Source organism: Cebus imitator, unplaced genomic scaffold (genome assembly GCF_001604975.1).
Source record: "Cebus imitator isolate Cc_AM_T3 unplaced genomic scaffold, Cebus_imitator-1.0 Scaffold223, whole genome shotgun sequence".
Classification (NCBI taxonomy): Eukaryota; Metazoa; Chordata; class Mammalia; order Primates; family Cebidae; genus Cebus; species Cebus imitator.
In genome coordinates, this window is record NW_016107538.1 from 3,322,688 (window position 1) to 3,331,933 (window position 9,246).

The window sequence follows — 9,246 nt, forward strand, 5'->3', positions numbered from 1 at the left end:
CAGATCTTTTGGGAAAAAAAGAGAGAAATATCTTTCCTAAAGTTCTAATAAATGTCTCCACTTGGCTTCTTGGCCTGAAATGAGATGTCCACCACTGAACCAGACAATGGTCGGGGAATTGAATGAAGGAGCTGAATTGTATTAAGCCAATTAGGTCTCACCTTAGAGCTGAGGATGGACTCAATCTCACCCCAAGTCATAGGGCTTTAAAATTTGAGATCCCAATGGGAAGAAGAGCAGAGACAATGGATGTGGAAAAGCAACCAACTGTCCACTTACATTTATTAAGTGGACATGAAAATAGAATGAAATAGAATGCATAGTGGCTGCTGGGCAAATATTCAAAGAATTATGTTGTGCAGATTTATATTAATGCAGTGCAGCCACTATGCATTCTATTTCATGAGGTCTTACAAATATTTATTAAGTAATAATAATTAAATAAAGTAGAATGCATAGACTCCAAATAGACACACATGAAGAAGCCCAGCATGTATGCATGAGTGTATGTGTATGCTTTTCAAAGTAAAAAGACTTTTCTCTGAAGTCTTTTGTTTTTAGGTGCAACAGTCGCAGGGCAGTCAATATGAAATAAGACAGGTGTTTGCATCATAAAACAAGCCAATGGCCTCGGGGGACCCGGTGGCTTCCTTTTTTTCTGATTTCTTCAAATGCCTGGATCCTGCCAGGAACCACCCCCCCGCACCACAGGGACAGCTGGCTGCACAAGACCAAAGAGAGCCATCAGCTTAACTATTGTGTTCACCTTCTCCTGCTACCCTGCTGCTCCCTGAGACATGGGGCAGGAAGAAGACAGCAGCACTAGGAGACTCCCTAGCTGGGGGAGATCTACCAAACCCCACAGACCAGAGATCCAGTCTGGGAGAAAAATCCAGTTATCACATAGGTAAGGAGAGGTCAGGCCTCAGGAGGACAACCAAGGCTAAGAAAAGCAGCCAGATAGTCCTGGTCTAAGAAATAGCAACGCAGGTCCTAAGAAACAAAAAGGACAGAAAGCCAGCTCTGTGCTCAGTGCAAAGCTTCAACCTATGTCCCTGACTAGTGGAGGACATTTAGGTACAGTGCAATTTGGAAAGACACAGAAGCACAGATGTGAACGAAATTCTGATTCAGGGAGGAGTAATTAAGATCACCAGAAGGTCCTAATAATTAGGTCATCACTGAAATGAGACAAATAAAACTCTGTAGAATCGCACATCTTGTGGACAAGCGTAGGAGATTCTCCAACTTGTCATCAATGCTTATTTGGTGCCGCACAATATTTTCACAGTAGTTCTGACAGCACAAAGTAGATTATCCCTAAAACCCAGCCCCATTTTGCCAGACCTCTTTGTCAGATTGTGACCAATACCCCACAGCCCATCCTCTGTCTCCAGTAATTATTTTTGCCTTAGTTCATTACCAGATACTTCATTTCCTTGAAAGGTGTCTGCCACATTCCTGCCCATTCAGGCAAACTGCAAAACTCCTCCTTCCATTTATGGCCATCAGTGTGGCAAGGCAGTTTCTGGATAACTTTGTGCCATCTGCCAATTTAAAGACTTCATGGTGCCTGTTTGTCTGGATCATTTATTTGGGGGAAAAAAAAGTTAAACAAGAACAGTGCCCACACCCGTCTCTGGGGAGAATCCTATTTTCCACCCGCTGGGCATCAAAGCTAATCTTTGGTGACTTATAGCTGCTCTCTCTCTGGTGCCCTATTTAGATCCTGTGGATGCTGTTGCACCTGGAGGTCTTACAAATTCTGCTTTTGTTCTTAGATGCAATAGTCACAGGGCAGTCAATATAAAATAAGACAGGTGTTTGCATCATAAAACAAGCAATGGCCTCGGGGGACCTGGTGGCTTCCCTTTTTTTCCGATTTCTTCAAATGCCTGGATCTTGCCAGGAACCACCCCCTGCACCACGGGGACAGCTGGCTGCACAAGACCAAAGAGAGCCATCAGCTGGACGTTGATTTTATGATGATTCAACAGCTCAACGATAAATAATAAAAAATCCGCTTTAACCACTCTTTCTAAATGCGCCCCAGCCTGTGACTCGTTTGCACCGTTTTCGTGTGAGTGTGTAGATCCCAGGCAGGCTTTTCCTCCAAATGCCCAAAGAGCAATTAAAGAAGAAATCAGGTTGACAGATGCTGGTAACATACAAGCCAGCCAGGGAAATACTAATCTAACCAGATGTGTGGGCGGATTGAGAGCAATCTCAGCATCTGTAAAACTGAATAGATTAAGATCTAAAATGAGGGTGGGGGTGGTCAGGAAGTGGAAGATGAGAGGATGCTGAGCTCAGCAAGTTTCCCGCTCAATCACCCACCTAGCATTTGCCAGCACTAAGCAGGAGTGTGCCTTGTTTAGAAAAATAGCATCTTAATTGTAATGTCATTCCAAGCATTTTCACCGCTGTAGAAAGGGGCTCTTTATACACAAAAACTCCATTATTTCTTGTAACTGATGGTCTTAAGCACACATCCTGCTAAGGCATAGCTTGGTTCAGATAAATTCATGCATTTTTTATTATTAATATTAATACTAACACAAATACAGGAAGATTTCGTTCTTTCTAGTGAAAAAAAAACACAAAATGAGGCAACAAAATAGCCTTTTTTACCTGTTAAACAGAGATTTTTTAGTGTTCACACTCGCTGTCAGAAAGAATGTGGTGTAAATTGGTACAGCTTCTGAAAAACACTTTGGCAAAACATGTTAAGAGTTTTAAAACTATGACTTTTGACCTACTAATTCCAATTTCAAATAGTATTCTACAAAAACAATCAGAGTTGCCAATTGTAGTAATATGATACTGGTGAGCAGGAAAAAACATCCTAAATTAAATATTTATATTACATCCATATATTAGAATACTGTGCAGCCACTATGAATTCTATTTTATGTAGCCTTACAAATGCTTATTAAGGAATAATAAGTAAATAAAGTAGAATGCATAGACTCCAAATAGACACACATTAAGAAGCCCAGCATGTATGTATGAGTGTATGTGTATGCTTTTCAAAGTAAAAAGCCTTTTAAGTGTTTATTCATTTTTCTAAATTTTCTGAAATTTGATTGTGTTTCTTGAAGAAAATATTATTTCAAAAGTTCCCCTTTCTTACTGCCTTTAGACTGCAAAAATGTATAAAGCCAAGAAGGTAAGCCCCCTTGAAAATATTCCATCAATCAAAACAAACCAGAAAAACACTCTATCCTGAGGTTTTTTTCTTTAAGGATACATGCTGAATTAAGGTGGCCAGAGTGTGAGATAAAGTCTTTGCTGATCTGGCCATGTCTAGTAAAGAAAGTGCCCCCTGGCCGGGCGCGGTGGCTCACACCTGTAATCCCAGCACTTTTCGAGGCCAAGGCAGGAGCATCACGAGGTCAAGAGATTGAGACCATCCTGGCTAACATGGTGAAATCTCGTCTCTACTAAAAATACAAAAATTAGCTGGGCGTGGTGGCACACGCCTATAGTCCCAGCTACTCGGGAGGCTGAGGCAGGAGAATTGCTTGAACCTGGGAAGCGGAGGTTACAGTGAGCTGAGATCACGCCACTGCACTCCAGCCTGGTGACAGAGTGAGACTCTGTTTAAAAAAGAACAGAAAAGAAAAGAAAAAACGAAAGAAAAGAAAAAGGAAAGTGCCCCCCTAGTCTCTAGGACCCTTCCGGCTTTAGAAGGAGGGATTTTAAGCACTTATTGTCTGATGCCCTGTATTTCTAAGTAAGCCTCTGTGTTCTAGACTTGATAACTGGTATTAAATAAAGTTTGGCTCAAAGCTGCCTCCTTACCTGTTTTGAGTTCTGCCCAAATGCTTCTCTGAATATCGTGAACTATAACCTAAATGGAGTGTATACAGACTGTAGCCTACTTCTGTGCCCATCACAAACATTCTGGCCCATCAAAGGTGGCCAGCTGTTCAACCTGTGTTCAAATAAGGCAAACACAGAGCTATAACCAATCCAGCTATTTCTGTACCTCGCTTCCATTTTCTGCACGTCACTTTCCTTTTTCTGTCCATAAATCTTCTACCACGTGGCTATGCTGGAATCTCTGAGCACACTCTGGCTCTGACGCTGCCCAATTCTTGAATCGTTCATTACTGAATTAAATTCTGTGAAACTTAATTTGACTAAGGTTTTTCTTTTAACACTGAGTGTCTGCTTCATTTCTGAGGTCAACTCCCTACACCCATTTGTGCCTTTGTTCCATGAACCAAAGCCTTTGTATTCTTGTGTCTCCAGAACTGTGGATCCTGCCCTGTTCTGCTGTCCCTGGCTGGTGATCCAATTAAAAAATAAATAAGCTGAACTGCAATTGTGAATTATTAAAGAATGTCCTTTTATTTCAAAAGAAGTGGCTGGGTGCGGTGGGTCATGCCTATAATCCCAGCCCTTTGGAAGGCGGAGGGGGGCTTTTTAATATGTTTTAATTAAAATATTTTAATTAAGAATGTTTAATATTTGTTTATATTTCAATCGTTTTTATACTTTAGTATTTTATATATTTTAATGCTTTTTAGAGTTTTGGAAAATTGTATTTAGGGATCTCCTATGGCCCATGACTTGCTGCTGCCAGCTGGAGGGATTTTGCACCCTGTTCCCTCCCACAGAATTTTTGTGGCAGCCCTCTGTGAGGCTGTTTCACAATCTCAGTTGATGAAATGTTCATTCCTTCTCTGGATGTTTCCCTACCTGCTGCCTTGCTAGACCTCCTCTGGGTGCCTACGTAGGGTAGGAAGCTCTTGAACGACCCTTGCCAGGCTGCATATTATACACCAGGCAAGCAAGGAAGACCTGACATTTTCTTTTTTCAATGCCCCTTGTGTTGTAAGACCCCAGCATCTTCTTAAGGCATGATACTCCTGGCTATTCTACCTGAGTCAGTTCTAGAAGTAGGTTTCCTTTTGGATCCATTCTCAGTGCCCTTGCTTCTTGTTTTGTTTTTGTTTTGAGACAGTTTCACTCTTGCGACCCAGGCTGGAGTGCAATGGCACGATTTTGACTCACTGCAACCTCCACCTCCCAGGTTCAAGCGATTCTCCTGCTTCAGCCTTCCAAGTAGCTGGGATTACAGGCATGCGCCACCACGCCCGGCTAATTTTGTATTTTTAGTGGAGACGGGATTTTATCATGTTGGCCAGGCTGGTTTCGATCCCCTGACCTTAGGTGAACCACTCGCTTCGGCCTCCCAAAGTGCTGGGATTGTAACCATGAGCCACCACGCCCTGCCGCTTCTTTTTAAATAAAAGGGCATTCTTTAATAATTCACAGTTGCAGTTCAGCTTATTGGACATTTGGTTAAACCTCCATGTCAGATTTTCCTGAAATAAATTGCCTGAGTTTCCCAAAATATATTTTATAAGGAACAAGCAGGATTTAGACCAATTATGTCTCTGTCTTTGGATGAAAGATACAAGGACACTATGCTTTCCTTACATGGCATTGAAATTGCATGGGAAGCTTTGTCCAAAAGCAGAATTGACTGCTCCCACATGGTGTGTTCATAGTATCAGTGTGTCTAGGCAGAGGCACCTCCAGGATTGGGGAAGAAGATCTAGGATGAAGGGGAGCAGGTAATGCAAATCACAGAATAGAGAACTGAATGGGGAATTAGATGAGAGCCTTTCTCTGAGATTCTATGATTTCCTTGTCAGAACTCAACCTGCATGTAGATTTTAGGTTTGTTAAACCCCTCCGGAGTTTATCAACCTCATTCAACAAATATTTATTGAGTACCTACTATGGACTAGACATCATGTGAAGAAGTTACGGATATAAGAGACCATCATTTGAAAGCCATTACTAAACTTGGCTTCCAAGAAAAATATCTACTGATGAGTGCAATCCCAATACGTGGAGTTAAACAGGGCCATATTAACTCTTCCCTGTTGCTAAAGCTTACCTTCAAAACTGGCATAGCTATTAGACATATGATGAGAAAGGTCAGGGTAAAAAGAAAACTGTTTTACTCAGTCTTTACTATGTACTAGACTCTGGACTGGACACTTTATGTATGTTATTACTGCAGGCCGGTGTCCCCAAGGCTCATCTGTATAGAGACAAGTAGAGTGGCATTCGCATGAACAACCCAATGCCCCCAGTCTTAAGGTATTTCTGCTCCACATGTGAATTCTAGCCTGTTAGAAATACTTATCTCTATAATTCAAAGATTTCTGAGGGCGTCCGAGGTGAGTCTTACCTGGTCCCACAACCCAGTCCTAGCTGGCCTGTCCCCTGAAGCTTCAATCTTGTTTTTTTTTTTAACACCCTGCCCCTGCTCTGAAGCTTCAATCTTATCTCCATCCTCATATGGCTCCTGACATCCTAAAGCCCCAGGAAAACTGGCTTCTACTCCTCCCCAGTTAATCCCTCCCCAGCCTCGGCAAGGGGCAGCTGTCTGCTGGTCACTCTTGCCATCATTCTCCTGACACCCTCAGTAGTAGGACAGCTGGACAGAGCACTGGAAAGCAAGGAAAAGGCTTCCACCTTCTACCTAAATAGAAGACACAGCAGGGATACTCATACCACAAAATATTAAAATATCTCTTGGTTCATACATGGAGTACTTTCTCTCCGTGAAATATTAACATATCATCAAAGTTTCTGGCTTGAGATACCTTTAAACTGTGGTATGCTAGTAATCCAGTTCTCAAAATTAAAAAATAAAGAAAAATAACCCTAGTACCTAGAAACAAATAATCAATAAAACAAAAATAATCTCTCCCCTGCCCCTTCCACTGCCCCTTCACTTCCTTCCACGAGGTTAGCTCCTCTTTACTCTGTGGATAGCAACAAGGGCAGCTCCCACGGCTGACCTGGTCATTTTCAAATGATGAAAACAAACTTTCAAGTTATCTCTAATCACAAAACATCGTCTTCGCTTCAGTAATTAAAACCTCCAGATTTCTGGAATAATGAAAGTTCTGAATTTTCCTTAAAGATAAATCTTCTCCAGGCCAGGTGTGGTGGTTCACACCTCTAATCCCAGCACTTTGGGAGGCCAAGGCGGGCAAATCATGAGGTCAGGAGTTTGATACCAGCCTGACCAACATGGTGAAGCCTCATGTCTACTAAAGATTCAAAAAATGAGCCGGGCATGGTGGCATGCACCTGTAATCCCAGCTACTCTGGAGGCTGAGGCAAGAGAATTGCTTGAACCCTGGAGGCAGAGGTTGCAGTGAGCCAAGATCGTGCCATTGCACTCCAGCCTGGGTAACAAGAGCAGAACTCCATCTCAGAAAACAAACAAACAAAAATCTTCCCCATCCGCCAGTCTATATCTGTTATGGTCTTTAATGACAAGAGGAGGTGGGCCTTTTCTCAAGTCTTTTAATTCCTTTCCCCACTCAGCCATCTCAGCTCTTTCCAAGCTTGAAGTAGGGAAAGGAAGAACAGCTCATGGGTACTGGAAGCCCTTTCTTGCCTGGCACCAGCTAATCTGTTTTTTCTTTCTTCTGGCCCTACAAGGTGTTTAAACCACCTCTTTTGCTTCTTAATTTTCTTTGTAGTTCATAGCATGCATCCCCAAATGGCCTACAGATCCCCTGGTGCAGGAATGCACATCCTTCAGCTGGGCACTAGATGAATATTGGAAGCTATACCCAACCTTCTTCTTCTGAGACCTTTTCCCCTCTCCAAGTTGAGCCCTTGGACACAGCCTAAATCTTTCCCAGGATTCGTCCCAGCAGATGATCTTATTTCAAGCCATTTAATTGTACCTACAAGGTAGGTGGCAGTATTGCCATTTTATAAAGCAAAAAATTTGGACCCAAGAATAACAAGAAGAGCTCCCATTTACTGAACACCTACTGTATGCAAAGCAGTGGGCCGAGGGATTTGTGGGCATCAGTTGATTTACTTTATGGAAAAGCTGACATGATAGGTCAAGGCAATTACTATACTCATTTAAAAAAATAAAGAAATACAAACTAAAGGACACGGTGGCTCACACCTGTAATCCCAGCACATTGGGAGGCTGAGGCAGGCAGATCACCTGAGGTCAGGAGTTCAAGACCAGCCTGACCAAAATGCTCTATCCTGAGGTTTTTTTTTTCTTTAAGGATACATGCTGAAGGTAGCCAGTGTATGAGATAAAGTCCTTGCTGACCTGGCCATGTCTAGTAAAGAAAGTCCCCCCGCCGCCATCTCCCTGCCGGGCCTGGTGGCTCACACCTGTAATCCCAGCACTTTGGGAGACCAAGGCAGGTGGATCACAAAGTCAAGAGATTGAGACCATCCTGACCAACATGGTGAAACCCCGTCTCTACTAAAAATACAAAATTAGCTGGGTGTGGTGGCACATGTCTGTAATCCCAGCTACTTGGGAGGCTGAGGCAGGAGAATTACTTGAACCCCACGGGGCGGAAGTTGCAGTGAGCCAAATTCACACCATTGCGCTCCAGCCTGGGCAATGAGAGTGAAACTCCATCTCAAAAAAAAAAAAAAAAAAAAAAAAAAAAATCTGGGTAACTTGCCCAGGGTCCATCTAAGGCCTGAGACTCTCTTTAGTCTTTTTGATTTCTTGGTTTGGCAGAAAGGAAGGCAAATAACCTCCCTCTTCGTAAAGACAAAAATGACTTTAGTCAAAGACAATACAAGCATTAGAAATATTTTGATATATTGTTGATATATGATATATTATTTGATATATTCTCTTTAGGCCAAGACAGAAAAGTCAATAAAAACTTAATTCTTAGGTATCTAGGAAATACTTATCCCAATCAAAATTATTGTCCCTTCAGATTTTTAGGAGATTTTTTTAGTTAACCATCCTAGAAAACTTTTTAAAGTAGGTCTTGACACTAAATATATAGTGCCAAATTTAAATTCTCTTTAAACAGATGTACAAATGATGAGGTGATAGCGATCGTGAAAGATGCTAAAGCTGAAATCCTCCTCCTCTGTGTTACATCAGAACTTGAGAGTCCCAGTCACTGTGGACTCCATGAGAATAGGAAGTATGGCTTCTCTACCCCTGTGTTCTCAGGGCCTAGATGTGAGCCTGTGCTTAAGTGCTTAAGTCGTATCTGTTGAATGCATGTTGAGAGAATTAGTTCAATACATAAAGAGAGGGATTTCTCATTCACCTCTCCCCTACTTCTGAGAGACCAGAAACCAGTGTCAGGCTGATGGGCAAAAAAAGCCAAGGTCTCCTGGCCTTGACCTTGAGCCAAGCTTCTTTACATTTCTTGTTTTTAGAGAATCCCCACAATCCCCTTTGATATAACGTTC